Genomic DNA, 16,076 nt, shown 5'->3' with positions numbered 1-16,076 from the left:
AGAAAGAGTACAGATGAATGATAATGAAACTAGACACAAAGTAACTGTGAGGCCATCTAGAATGGGTTGTTCTGTAGGCAATATGTTGCAGATACCTGAAAATCACAGATGCTGATTCATGAGACAGGTATGGGTAATTAAGAAATCTGTGTAGGGTTGTGCTAAAAGAAAAGGAGATCAAGTAGAGCCACAAAAATCAAGTAAAATCTACTGGATTTAGAAATTTGAGATCATAACATCTGTAAATCATTATCAAATTAGTGATGCGTTATCTTTGAGTCAAAAAATGGAAGCAACAAGGGGATTTAAGACAGAAAATTGAGGCTACAACAAATCACTAATTCAGTCGAGTTCTCCAAAGTCATGGACCATGTGAAGGGGCCAACAGAAGCAAATAGGAAAAACATCAGAAAGGCAAATAAAAGATGGAGGCCTGGAATACAATATGAGTAAAATGATTCAAAATAAATTGGAAGAAAGGGGAGAAACGATTTCATGCTCTGATGTGACAAGCCTGCAGCCGTTTTTTATAGCTCGTGTGGATTTTGGGAGTGAATAGGTGAAAACAGTGGTACGGGTTAACAGTTTCCACTGAGGAAAAATAGGAACCTGATGCCCAGTTAGGCAATTTTGTTTCCTTTGGGCATATATTCTAAACAAATTCTTCATATTACTGTCCATTATGTAATTTGAGAGGATAGCGTACTCACACTCACAGGCTCTGAAGACTGGCTTGCTCCAACTATGTATTAACTCTATGGATGGGGAGAAGATATTTAACTTCTTGGAGATACTTGTTTCCTTATGTGAAAAACAGGGGTGATTGCAGTACAACCTCTTAAGGTTTTGGAGGAAATAAATTGAAATAGTTCAAATTAAGTGCTTAGCACATAGTATATAATTAAAAAAAAAAATAATTGTAAACTCTACATTAAGCCAAAAAGTAAGTTTTTTGTTTTTATTTGCTTGTTCAGTACTATTTTCTCAAGAAACTTTTTTGAGTACTTGAGGTAACATTTAGACATCTGAATTTTTAAAAAATTCTTCAAGTAATTTTGATGTACATGAACGATTATAAATAACTATATCAGTTATAGCTATCCTGATTGGATATGTGGTTTGGCTGGTTAGTCTAGAACCAGCTTTCCACCTAGCCTTATGGCTTAAGGAACAAAGAGCAGGTAGCCTGTATTTATTTGTCAATTTTAATGTCCCAAGCAATACTGGATGCTTTTTAAGTTGTATCTCATTTAATTCTCAGAACATACCTGTCAATAATTTTTGTTATCTCTATTTTATACATGAGGAAAGTGAAGCTTTGGTAAATACAATCATTTCACAAGTTCAGATTTTAGCTGCGAGTATTAGATTAAGACACCAACTCAGAAAAGCCTGAATAGTTCCATAAGTAAGTGTCTAAGCTCAAATTTCAAGTCACTACTACTTCCACTGCAATATTCTGTCTCCTTTAACAATTCTCTTAGTTTCATTTGAATAGATCACAGGGTAATAGGAAAACACATTTGAGGATGAAAAAGCAATTCACTTGAAAGATTTGCTAAAGATAGACAAGGTCACTTAATCAGGTGCCAGTCTTGCTAAAGGACTGTAACAAACTAATATGTAAAGGTGCTTTGCCTCCATTAGATATCTTTTATGAAATTATGACATTTATTATGGAGAAACAATGGCTCTCTGACATCTGCTGTCAAGGGTTTCCTTCTGTTATTTAATTTGGACCTGTCACATCACAAGCAACTTATCCAAACAACTCTTTGTGTGGGAGTTATTATATTGTCTCAGATACACTAGGATTTAAAGAGATTGGCAGAACAATTCAGAGAGAAAAAATCACAGAATGTTGTTTTTTCTTTTCTTTTTATTCTTTTTAAAATAACCTGAAAAAAAAAGTCATTAAATTCTAAACACATAGTTATTTGCTCTAAACTCCTAAAGCAAGTGTTGTCCTCAGCATTCCCTAAATTTAAATGCTTCAGCTCATTTAAACCTCCTCAGAGATACTCTAAATCTAAACAAATATAGTGACTTTTATTGACACAATTTACACTCAGTGTTGTAATCATTCCTGGTATCCTGACAAACTTATTTTAACTTGTTTTAGCTTCTTAAGTATAAGTAATATTTAGAGGAAAAATATTAAACTGGCATTATACATTTCAAAAAAAAATTAAATGATGCCTTAAGATGCCAAGAATAGCAATTTAATAACATACCAACTTAAGCATTCAATGAGCAATGCCTTTCAAAGTAGTTACATTTAGAAATATTTTTTTTTCATTTAGCAGATATTTACTTAGTGCTTTCTGTAGGCAAGGCTACATATTTTAGCACTCGTCCAAATATTACCTTGCATTTGTATTTATCTGGTTTATGATTTAAACCCCCACTGATTTTTACTGTTATTAATAGAAAGAAATAATGGATAAGTCGAAGCTTTAAAATATTCGTATGGATGCAGAATATTGTCATGCGTATATAATCCAGAATTAACCAGGTATTTTATAATTACTTATGCAATTAAGGAATAGATGAAAAGATTTTATATTTTTATAATGTCCAAGAAAAGTACTTAACCTAAATATCAAGATTTCCCTGGAAATTCATATTTTACTTAGCGTAAGGAGCTTATTACACACTGTGTCAAATACTTTGGCTCAATCTTTGGATAAGGTCTTCTCAAAATATGTGCAAAATATAATAGTATATACCACCAAAGCCTCAGCACTAAAGAACAGTTACAGAATGAGAAATTTCTTCCCTTTTACATTATCTTCTGCTTTATGAATTACCTTAATCAACAAATATTTACAGGACCTGCTAATTGCTGGGCATTAATTGAAGTACTGCAGACACACCTTGAAGAAAAACAAAGCCTTCCACAGTATTTTGGGAGGGGGCAAAAATGAACAAGGGAAACAATAATAAATACTCAATTATAGAATATGAAAAAAGGAGAGAGGTAGTCACAGGCTGAAAGTATTCCATGAACAGTTGTAATTGAAATCAATGTGATGATGTTTTGTGTTTAGGGATACTTTAATTTATGGCATGATATATTATTTTTCTCTATATGGTAGCAATTCATAGTTCCTTTTTTAACTATTTCAATTTGGCATTAAAATGTATATTACTTTAAAATAAAACATTAACTAAGCAACATCTAAATGGTGAGTGGATGTAGTAAAAATGATCAATGGCATGTTCCCCACTTTAAAAAATCACAAATTAAAATCCTCCATTAATATAATTTATTTTGAAAAAGAGGTAAAGTTGGAAAAAATAAGCTAAGATCATCAAACATAAAGGTAAGAAAAAATAATCAAAAGAAAAAAGAAACTGTGTAACACATAGCTGGCATTTGTTTTGGCCCATGGATGTTTGAAGAGCTTTCTTATTAAATGTATGAGTTTATCTGGAGAAAAAGACTTATCCCAATAAACAAGCTAATAATTTTCTATGCTTACAATTTCAGACTCCCTTAAAGGTAGGATTCAGGTTTTGCCAATCAGATATACTTATGATGTGCAAAACAGGAAGCCAGACGCAAAAAATAGAAGGGCAACAGGGAGTCATTTCTGGCAGGAGTGAGGGTTGTTACAGTAGCCAGTGAGATCCAGTGCACAGGGTGTGGGTGATCAAACTGCAGTTTCTCTGATGGCATGATTTGGGTGTTGTTTCTAGTTCTATAGCACCCAAGTCTCAATAAAATCAATTATTCAATATAATTTTATTTTTATTTATATTTTTTAAGATTTATTTATTTATTTGAGAGAGAGAGAGAGCATGTGTGTGTGGGGGGGGGGGAGCAGAGGCAGAGGGAGAGAGAGAATCCAAAGCAGACTCCCCATAACCCTGAGATTATGACCTAGCTGAAACCAAGAGTAGGATGCTCAACCAATTGAGCCACCCAGGTGCCCCCAATATAATTTTAATAAATGCCTTTCTCTTTAAACAAAACATAGTCATTTCTCTTGCTTGCAACTAAAAACTTGGGCTACCACCAAGATATGCAATGAGAAATGGTAAACATTATTACTCCACTGCTTACTTCAGGCCTTCAGATAGAGCAAGTATACAATAAATATTAAATGAATAAATAGATACAAAAAATAAATAATATGGCTTTCCTATCTTCCAAACTAGAGAAAATATCCCCACGTGAGTCCTTTTGTTCCCTATTTTATTATCTCCATTTTCTTTAACTTAGATTCAGAAAAATTAACCTTTTTACAGCACTAGTTAACAGGATCTGCTTTGAAAACCTTCAGTGGTAATAATGGTTGACAATATAATTTTGACATGAATTTCAGCTACTTAAAATATAAATATGGTGGAAATTTTCATGGCAATTTAAAGCATATTAACAATAATTTGGGATAAATATGGAAACAGTTATAAAATCAGAAAATAAAACTATAACATGAAAATTACAGTTTAGTAAAAACAATAAACTAGAGGCACTAGGAATCGAAATACCTTTCCCATTTTTCACTGTAGAAAGAGATTCATTTTATTTATTTTTTGTATTTTATTATGTTATGTTAATCACCATACATTACATCATTAGTTTTTGATGTAGTGTTCCATGATTCATTGTTTGCGTATAACACCCAGTGCTCCAGTCAGTACATGCCCTCTTTAATACCCATCACCAGGCTATCATGCAATGAGATTTGCAGGGTACTATGCCACAAGAAAATAAAGAAGTTGAGGATATATTAAGAAATACAGAGAAAAGTAAAGTATTTGAACTGCACACAAGAACAGAAACTGAAAAATCAAATGGATATCCTGATATCTAATATAAGTCCACATAGAGACCACTAATTTTGGAGAAATGCAAATAATTCATTCACAGTACACATGCTAACATCAGAAAATGTCTACCTAAAGCTTCTAAATCACAGTTTAATTATTTAAAGCTTTCTCATGATGCTGTAATTCTCTCAAAGGCCTTAGTGTTGTTGATATCTTCTTTGGTCTTGATCTTTAAAGATCAAAATCTTGTCTTCATCGTCCTCCTTCAAAACCCCAACTACAATGAAACATGTACCATCAGACTTTACCAATGACAGTTTATTCTTTTGGGTATCAACTGATGTCCTGGTTATTACCCCTCATTCACTCCTGGCTTGAGAAGTGACTCACTCTCTCCACCACTATTTTTTTATAATCATTAATGAATGCAATATACCCAGACTCATTTCATTGAGATTTTTATTCCTAACAGAAATGCATTTCTCAACAGAAATCATATTTCTGCCTACTATCTTAATCACGACTTTGTTTCTCATATTCATTCCTTCTCTCTCTCCTTGTTTGTGTGTCTGTCTTTCTTTATTAATATCTCTCCCTCTCTTGTCATCTTATATACCAAATAACGATGCCCTGGTTAACTTTTACTTCTCGACTACAATGTGCCTACACCACCATATTGTGAAAAAAAATGCCACTACTGTGCCAGTTATTCTACGTTTAAATGAATGGCAGCAGACCTCCTGTGAGCAATTAGTATAATTACACTCTATTATGCCATAATTAATAATATGACAGCGTCATAATATTTAACCATTCCATATAATCTTCTACTTTCCTAGCTTACTATTTCATATGCTTTCTTCTCTTGTCAAACTTTCCACACATTCTCCCTCATCCTCACTCTTAATGAATGAATTTATATCTTACTACACTGAGAAGATTAGGGAATCCAGAGAATTCAGAGGAAGAGAACCACAAATCCCCACCACCGTATCTACCCACCAACCAGCTTTGGATTCACACACTATTCATTTTATTCTCATAAATATAGATGAGCTGTCCTTGTATCTGAATCCAATATAACAATTTGTGCAACAAATGCCATTATATTCACTCTTCCAGAATCATAACCAGGAATTCCAAGCCCCAACATGATTTTTCCCAAGCAAATATTCATTATCATAAAAGTATGATATTTTTTATTTAAAACAGAAGCTCTTCTTTGTTCTGACTTTCAATTCTGGTTATCATCCTTTTTACTCCTTTTCAAAGAGTTGTTTATATTTGGGTATGCAAGTTTTCTCTTTCTATTCTCCCTTAAAGCTACTCAGTATATTTAAATTTTATTTCCAAAATTCTTCAAGATTCTATTTTACAAGGTCACTTGAACAAAATTGAATACTCAATGCATAATTCTCACCTTCCTGGAGATACATGTTTCACTGAATTTACAGATTATATACTGCATCAATCTAAGTTCAACCAGAGAGGTGCCTGGGTGGCTCAGTCGTTAAACATCTGCCTTCGGCTCAGGTCATGATCCCAGAGTGCTGGGATTGAGCCCCGCATTGGGCTCCCTGCTCAGCAGGAAGCCTGCTTTACCCTCTCCCACTCCCCCTGCTTGTATTCCCTCTCTTGCTGTCTCTCTCTCTGTCAAATAAATAAATAAATGAAAATCTTTAAAAAAAAGGTTCAACCAGAGAAGAAAAACCAGCAGGAGACACATATTAAGAAATGCATAGCAAGAAATTTGCTTGCATGATGGTGGAAGCTGACTAGGCAAGTCCAAAGTCAGGAAGGGTAGTTTGGAACTCTTGATCCTAGGCTCAAGCTGCTGTCCACAGATAGACATTCTTCTCCTTCAGGGAAGTCTCAGCTCTGCTTTTTTAAGCCAGTCAACTGAATGAAACAGGTACATCCAGAATATCTGGGAAAATCTCTCTTAAATTTAACCAACTGTGGACTTTAATCACAAAAATATTTTCACAGCAAGACCATGATTTGCTTAACTGAATAACTGAATTGTAGGCTAATCAATATGATACATCAAAAGACAATCGTAACCTACCCCTTGTTATGTTGGCGTGTGTATACATCTCCTTGCACTACTCTTACTCTCCAAATTAGGATGATAACCAAGTCATACTTTTGTCTTATATGACTCTCCTTCTTACAACCAAAAGTACACTAATCTTTTCTTGAGAAAAGGAAGCAATTTCCTTAGGTGATGTTCTCTCTTCACCTTTGGTATCCTGTAATATATATAAATACTATGATATAAAGTTAACTCTTATCAATATATCTTTTGTTAATAAGAGCATAAGAGAGGGAATAAAGCAAAACTATTTGTTTAATATATGCACAAACATAATCATAATAAAATAGGAAAGAAATAACCATAGTTACTATGGTCTTCATGTGGTCACAGTCTTGGCTAACATTTGTAATATCCCTTTTGTCCTCAGCAAGCATCTCAGCTAGTCATGGTTCTTTGCTTAATGAGGTGACCTAGATGTTTATTCCTGAAGGAGCAGATCCATTGACTCCTTCCTGTAGTTTGGGGGGCTTTCTGTAGATTTTAATCACAGATTATTATAGTGCCAAGATATGGCCTAAGACACCTCGTATATTCCAGACATTATTGTTTCTCATCTCTAGTATATAGAAGAAATTCAGTTTTCCTCTTGATTATAAGGATCAGTGGACTCAGACACTACAGTAACCCTGCACTTTTCATGTTAATTCACAGGCATAAAGAGTCCAAAACACCCATGTGACTGTCTCAACTTCCAGCTCAATGGAATCAGTGTTGTGTCTCCTAGTGAAAGTATTCATTCCTCTGGAACTAAAACCTCTAGAACAGAGTCTAAGGTTGTGAGGATGGGAAGGAAACATTTTGTTAGTGGATGACTAGTGGTATTAATGAGTAGAGCAACTTCCAATCCTTATTTCCTAGACCTGTGAATCTTGGCTATAGGAGAAATAGCACCATACATAGGATTATGATTAAGAAGAGCACATATGGCATCCTGGAGATCATTGTCCCAGTCCTGTAAAATTATGGCTAACTAGTTAGTGCTATAAATGAGTTTTCAAAGAGCCATTCCATTATTCTATCAAGCCAACTGCTTCAGATTGGTGGGCAACATGGTAAGACCAGTGTATTCCATGAACAGGAGCCCATTGCCACACTTTAATTGTTGTAAAATGAGTTCCTTGATCAGAAGTAATGTGTGGAAGAACATGCTGATTAATAAAGTATTCTGTAAGTCCATGGTTGGTAGTTTTGGCAAAAGCATTGTATACAGGGAAGGTAAATCCATATCCAGAGTAAGTACCTATTCTAGTAAAAAAACAAAGCACTATCCTTTCCCTGATGGAAACGGCCCATGAATATAATCAATATGACACCGGGTAGCTTGTTGATGATTGCAGGGAATTTGTCTTATATTGAAGAATCAGTGTTGGTGTCTGGTGCTGGCAGACTGAACACTCAGCAGTGGCTACTACCATGTCAGCTTTGGTAAATGGAAGTCCATGTTGCAGAGCCAATGGCTTAAGTTCTATCCTGGCCACCATGGCCACCTTGTACATTAGTCCACTACACAATGACAGAAATGGCTGGGGAAAAAGACTGACCGGTATCTACAAAATCATTCTTAAAATTTTCATTTTCTAAGATCACCCTTCAATGAGAATTCGCATGGGATACAAATATTTTTATATTATCTGACCTTTCAGAGAGGTCTATCCATACGCCTCCCCAGACCTCCTTGTCACAATTTCCAATCATGTTCATTCCAAGTTCCTGACAATCCAGCTAAAACCATTGGCTATAGCCAATGAATCAATATAAATTCTATGTTTGATCATTTATCCTTCCAAGAAAAATGAACAACTAGATGCACTGTTTAAATTTCTACCCGCTTGAAGGATTTCTCTTCACCACTTTTCATTAATGTCCCACAAAGGTATAGTGCTGCATCTATCCACTCTCAGGTGGTTCTTGCATGTCATGCTGAACCATCTGTAAACCAAGCCTGAATTTTCACTTCCCCAGTCAACCGGTCATAGAGAACTCCCCATGAGGCCATAGGTGCTGGATGGGAGAAAGAAGGTAGCAGAAGTAGGACCATGGGCATTTGGGCCACTCTTACATATGCCTTTAGGATGCACTCATATTGGAAAGCTCACATCTCAGAATAATTTGGTGGTCCATATTTCGTCAGTCAGTCTCTACTAAGACTCAGTAGCAGACCCCAGATTGTTCATCAAAAGGGGAGTAGTTATCTACAGAGGAAGGCAGAGCTTTCCTTCAAAATCTTAAGAGTCTGCAATGTAATTCATCTGTAGGGGCCTGGAAAGGATGCAAGCAGTACATCTATAATTGACTCTTCAAGCACCATTGAATCTGCTGGATCCTATAACTCATGTGACAGAGAATCTTGCTCATCAGTCTTGATCTGTTGCAGACCCTTCTGTTGTTATTAACTCAGAGTTATTAGCTTTTGGGATCACTGAGTAAAAGGACCCAAGTAACACATAAAAATGAGGAATATGTTGCCTTCAAATCCAAAAGTGCTCTGCCTCTTTTTTGGTGGTAGGAGAGGGCAGATGCAATAAAGTATCATCACCTTAGAAGGTATATTTCAACATGTCCCACACCACCGGTTCCCTAGGAATTTCACTGTTGTGGAGGGTCTCTGAATTTCTAGGTTTTATTTCCCACTTCTGACATCTCTACAGTAGTTGCTACTTTTTTCTGACTAGGTTCAATAAAAAAAGATATCATCAATATAATAGACCTCCATTGCACCTTATGGATGAGAAAAATCCATCAAGGTCCCTGTAGACTAAATTATGACAAAGAGCTGGAGAGTTGATATACCCCTAAGTTAGGTTGATGAAAGTATACTACTGGCCTTGCTAGCTGAAAACAAGTTGCTTCTGGTGGTCTAGAGTGAAAAAGAGAATTTGCTAAATCTATAGCTGCATGCCAGGTACCAGAGGATGTGTTAATTTGCTGAGACAATAAAACCACATCCAGAACGGCAACTGCAAGGGAAGACACTACCTGACTAGGTTTACAGTAATCCACTGTCATAATATCTGTTTATTGCATAGGCCAGCTGGATGAGTAAAATGTGAATATGCTGAAAATTATCACCCCTACATCCTATATCCTTGATGGTGGTACTGTTCTCTCCAGTCCTGCAGGAATGTGCCATTGCTTTTGATTTACTATTTTTTTGTGGGTAAAGGAAGCTGTATTAATTTTCAACTGGCCTTTACTACCATAGTAAATTTTTAAACCACAGGTCATGGGAACAGTGTGGAGATTCTGCTGGTTGCTTATATGGCTATTTCAATTATATGCATTCTGTAACTGGGGAAACAACATAATGAGTTTGGGAACCAGCTGGGCCCAACATGAAACTGACCTGAGCTAACCTCTTTGATCAACTGACTGACATTTCATTGGTGGATGATGATTTTTGGGGGCTCCAGAAATTAGTATGCCTGTACTCACACACATGTAAATTAATTAAATTTGTTATTTTAACTTAAACTAGTTTATGTTTATTTAACTAAAAATATTCTTTAGACCCAGATAGCTTCCCCAGTATATTCCTCTCAACCTTTAAGGGAAGAAATAAACTAATCCTATATAAAGCCTTTTGGAGAACAAAAAATAGAGCATTTTTCAACTCTCTTTATGAAAGAATATATGTTTAATATGAAAACTTGAACAACAAAAGAGGAGAACTAGACACTAATTACTTTCATAAATATACAGGCAGCAATCTCACCCAAAATATTAGAAAATTAATTCCAGCAATGTGTATAAAGGATAATGCATCATGATCACTTGGGGGTGTAATACCATTATGCAAGATTGGTTAGATATCTGTAAACCTGTCCGTATGACGATCTGTTTTAATGGAGTGTGTACTGTGGAAAGTCACCTGAATACATTCAGCCCCTAAACTGAAGCACTTAGTTAGCCGGCGGCTGGAAGCGTTGGTGGCTGGCAGGTTTAGCTCTCTTCCTCGATGGAAATTGCATTTGGCTGGAGAAAGCGACCTTATCCATATCCTGAATCCTGCACTACTTTTACTTCAATTCAGGAAAACTCTGTAAGGCCATTTTAGCTCCACAATTTCCCATGAAATATCTAAAACCTTTGTTTTCACTGTATTGCAGCTCAAATTCTCCCACTGTCCAATCCCTCCTTTTTTATTTCTCTACAGATTTGGATTCTAAGAATATTTCCTTACAGATACTCTGCATGCAAATTTTTATCTCAAAATATGCATCCTATGGGATCTATCCTGTGACATTACATTAACAAACACAAGGGGAAATAGCGTATGTTATTCTCAACAGATCCTTAAAGTGCAGTTGAAACAAATTCAACACACATTCTTTGATATTGTCTCCTAGGAAACAAGAGATAGAGGGGTATGTCTAAAGAGTCAGTGTATGTACAGAAAACTGAGGGAAAGTCATATAGAAAGACACTTTTTAAAAAGCTTTACCTCTGATATCTAGATACAGTTTCCCAGTGATACAAATTATATTCTAGTAAAGACAGAGGTTGGTAATTTTTTTCTGTTAAAGGTCAAATAGTAAATATTTAGTCTTTGTGGATTCTAAGGTCTTTGTCACAACTACTCAATTTAGCCTTTATAGTACAAAACAGAGACAACACATAAATGGATAGGCATTTCTATATTGTAGTAAAACTCTGGTTACAAAAACAGATGGTGGGCCACGTTTGACCTGTGGGTCATAGTTTGTCAACCCCTAATCTAAAGGGACAGCTGAATATACTAAAATAAAATAAAGAATTAAAAGACTAAAGGTAGGAAAGGAAGAAAGAATTATAAATTAATAATTGTATACTTAGAAAATCCTAAGGAATCTACATATTAAATATTTTTGCATTTCTATAAGTATTCTTGGGATTTTTTTTTTTTTTTCTGAGTCACAGTTAAGTTATTTCAAAATAGTTTTATCCTTTGGGGTATCACTTTCAAAATTTGTTAGGTAGGAATTGAGCAGTATTCAGTCTGGAGTTAATTATTCTCCGCTCCTTAGCCAAAATTTTCTCTGTGTTCTACCCAATGCCCCCTGAAGCTTGAGGTTTTCCAATCTGTCTTCTGGGAATAAGCACTATTCCCAGCCCTCTGAGAACACCAGACATTGCTAACTCTAAACTTTTTGGACTTTCTTCATTCTCTTGTTTCCGACATACCTGTGCTGATCATTGCTCAGCTGAAAACTTGAGGGGATGCTTTGCAGATCTGGGGAGCTCTGTCTATGCAGCTTTTTCTTCCAGTAACCTGTCCTGTACGCTCTAGCTGTCTTTGTCCTCCCCAAACTCTCATCTCTGTGTCCTCAACTCAGGGAGGTTGCTGGACTCCATTCATGTTCCTCCTTGCACTATGACCTGGAAACTCTCAAGATAGTAAATTGGGGCAAAGGATTCACCTTTTTGTTTCTCCTATCTTGGGAATTTCTTTCTTTCTTTGAGGCACAGTATCTTGCAAACTATTGTTTTATTTTATTCCATCTGTTTATATTGGGTGTTTATGTTTGGAGGATAAATCTGGTCCCCGTTACTCCATCTTGGTTGTAAGTGGAAGTCTCTCTGGTCATTTTTCTCAGAGTGTGTACAGCCTTCCAAGATAACATAAAAACTACTAACTTACATTAGTACTGGATTTATTATGGTAACTACAGTTCCCTCTCTATGGTGTAAGCTTTTTTGTTTACTGATGTATCTAGTGACTAGAATAGTACATGCCAAATAGCAGAAAATAAGTAGGTACTTGTAGTCTACACACCTCACTCCCACTAATAGTGGCAAACATTCAGAAATCTTTTTTTTTTAATTTTATTTATTTATTTATTTGAGAGCGAGAGCATGAGCAGGGGGAGGGGCAGAGGGAGAGGGAGAAGCAGACTCCCCGCTGAGCAGGGAGCCCAACATGGGACTCGATCCCAGGACCTCAGGACCATGACCAGAGCTGAAGGCAGACGCTTCACCAACTGAGCCACCCAGGCGCCTGACACATGCAGAAATCTTGATCTCTATGATAGCATCTCCTACCACCACTTCCTGTTTTTCTAGCTCTTTGACTCCCACGCTGCTTCACCATTCCACACAGTAACTTCCCATCCAGAAGTGCTACTTTACATTTCTGCTTATGGAGCTTGTATGAACATTCCTATATTATAATCATTGTGTTTCAACCTTCCTAGACTCTCTTGTTCCAATTTCTCTCACTGCATTTGGCTAGGCAAAACTGCAATTCCAGTAAGTCTAAATATTCACCCGTTGTATCCCTGCAGTCGGATAGCTCAATTTTGCTAAGGAAAGTGGCACAAGAGGTTTGATTGATGTCCACTGAACATATGGCCACAGATCTTAAATGGAGTCTACACACTGTCAAAACACCCTTCTACACATGTCTAATACATTCTCTGACAGATACTGCACAATTCTCTTCTCTTCTGAAGACTGTATTGCTATTCTCTCCTGATAATATCTCCTCAAGCCTTTATGTTAAAATTAGGTTAAGTCTGAAGAGAAATTCCTATCACCAAAGCAACCATCCTATCTACATCTATACCCAGATATTCTGCTTTACTTCAGAATATAATGGAAAAAGTATCTTTGCTTCTATCTAAGGCATCCCCACCATTCGTTTGGATGCTATCTGTTATTATTTAAGAAGCTTCATCCTGCATTTGATTTTTTCTGATTTTAGGACAAAGTCCCACATGCAGAATAACCCAAATATAAAATTAGAAAAATATTTAAGGATTTTGATGCATATTGTATGAATAATTTCTCCCAAATTGTAATAATTTCATTTCTACCAATACATGATAATATTCCTTTAGCCATTTAAAAAAAAATCTTAATTTTTCTAATTTACTCTATATCTTTTGAATCCATAATTTTAAAATGTATTCTAAGGAAATATTTTAAAATGTACAATTTGTTTTTATGTAAGAAGCTCCAACCCTTCAGAGCTCAGTTGAGCAGCATGTCATGTAAGAAACATCTCTGTGCCTGTAGTCAACTTATGTGCCATCAACATTGTCCTCTGGGCTGACAGAGCATTTGGGGCACATGTACAACAACACTTATTACAACTATTGAAACTGTTAGTCCAAGTTTAATACTTATAACATGCTTGATAATATTCTAAACACTTTTTGACTCTATAGTGTATTCACAAAAACAAAACATGATATGGGAATGACTTTCCATATTTTATCATTGATTCAATTACTACTGCAACAGGACTCATAAACAGCTCAAGATCATGCAAGGAAGAAGTAAGGGAGCTAGAATTCAAAGGCAGGCAGATTGAATTGAATAGTTTCATTGGCAAGTATTTTTTTATGACCTTGATATTAAAATTATATTAAGGTCTCCCAAATACTTAAGCATAAGGGAAATTGAAAAACATCTTCAAAACTTAGTAAGTTGAAAAGTTCAGTATTCATATCATTAGTTTTTTTTTTTTTTTTTTTAAATTTTTTTTTTTTATTTTGACAGAGAGAGACACAGCGAGAGAGGGAATACAAGCAGGGGGAGTGGGAGAGGGAGAAGCAGGCTTCCCGCCGAGCAGGGAGCCCGATGCGGGGCTCGATCCCAGGACCTGGAATCATGACCTGAGCCGAAGACAGACGCTTAACGACTGAGCCACCCAGGCGCCCCATATCATTAGTTTTATATACCTCCCTAACCTGTTAAAATGTTTTAAAAAAAAATTACTTGAGATTACAAATCTCTAGCTACAGTGCTGTTTGTACTTTAAATTGGGAGAAGCAAATCCTTCTTGAACTGAGAACAGAGATACTGCATGAAAATAACTGGGCCCAAACATGAATATCAGATAATAAATGTACTGTAGTCAGGAGGTCTGGTCAAAAGTGAATATGAATTATTGCATATAAGCAGTTCTTTGCAAATGCTTTTGAAGATAATACATGAATCTTAATGATGAAAGACTCAGGTAAGTATATTTTTCATTTTATCTGACCTGATCAATTAGATCAGGGAAGTTTGCATGGGCCAATTTTTCAATAAATGTTGCATTTTAAATTACATAAATAGAAAATGGGAGAAAAAGGAATCCTGTGCTTCTATAAAATATCAGAAGCACTTTGACAGGAAACAGGGTTATCTGAACAAGTGAATATTTATGGGGAAATTATCCACTTAGTATAGAGATTTCAACTATTAATCAATAAATCTTTCAGCTGCTGAGAACCCTAAGGAAGGTTAAAAATGTAAATCAAAATATGTATGTGTATAAATAATTATTTTTAAGAAGACTATTTCAGTAGAACCTCTAGTAGAAATGAAATATTTTATTTGAAGCTCAGATTCTAAGAATTCCAGGATATAGCTAAATAAGAAATAAGAAGGATTTGTCTTCGTATAATTTTTAAAGACTGTCATTGTAGAGACAGTGTTTTGAGCCTTAGGCCACGGTTTTGAGAAGAAAAAGATGAGTTTTATTTACTGTGTGTGCACTAATGTCTAGAGTGAACTACTTTTCCAAGTTAAGAATAAACAATATTCTTTAGTCCCATACTTCTGAACATCTTGCAATGCCCTCACACACATGTTCCTTAAATGATAGGCTTTTCTTTTCACATTCACATGTAGAAATCTAGTAAACACTCATTCCTTGGCAGCTGTGTAATAATTTAAACTCTGCGCTTTCAGCAAAAGAAGAAAAAAAAATTGAGAAAAAGCCTCATTCTGATTGCCAGTCAAGTAAATGTATCCTTAGGAAAAGAGGGGAAATTTTACCTTGCCTTACACTGAAACAATTTAGTCTGCTTGGACAAAAATGATAGCAGTGGAATCATTTTTCCTATACATTCCACCTTTAGCTATAATTACCAAGAAAGAGGATAGGGATGTCTAATTCCACAATAGGAGCCAACAGTGTTATTATTGGCCCAAACTCTGTGGGTCCCATGAGACCAGAGTTCAAACAAAGAGTATCACTGCAAAGTTCCCAGAAGGCTAAATAGACACAATAACAAATTTATAGAGTTGGATACTAACTCCTAGGCTTGTTCCTTTGATTATCCAGAAAAATTCCTCCTGAGCACATATCAAGAACCTCAGTGTTGGAGAGTTAGAAATCAAGAAGGAATGATAGCCAAGAGAAGAGAAGAAAAGAGAAGAGAAGAAGAAGAGAAGAGAGGAGAAGAGAAGAGAAGAGAAGAGAAGAGAAGAGAAGAGAAGAGAAGAGAAG

Source organism: Phoca vitulina, unplaced genomic scaffold (genome assembly GCF_004348235.1).
Source record: "Phoca vitulina isolate PV1807 unplaced genomic scaffold, GSC_HSeal_1.0 scaffold15, whole genome shotgun sequence".
NCBI lineage: Eukaryota > Metazoa > Chordata > Mammalia > Carnivora > Phocidae > Phoca > Phoca vitulina.
Note: the sequence above shows the minus strand (reverse complement) of the source record.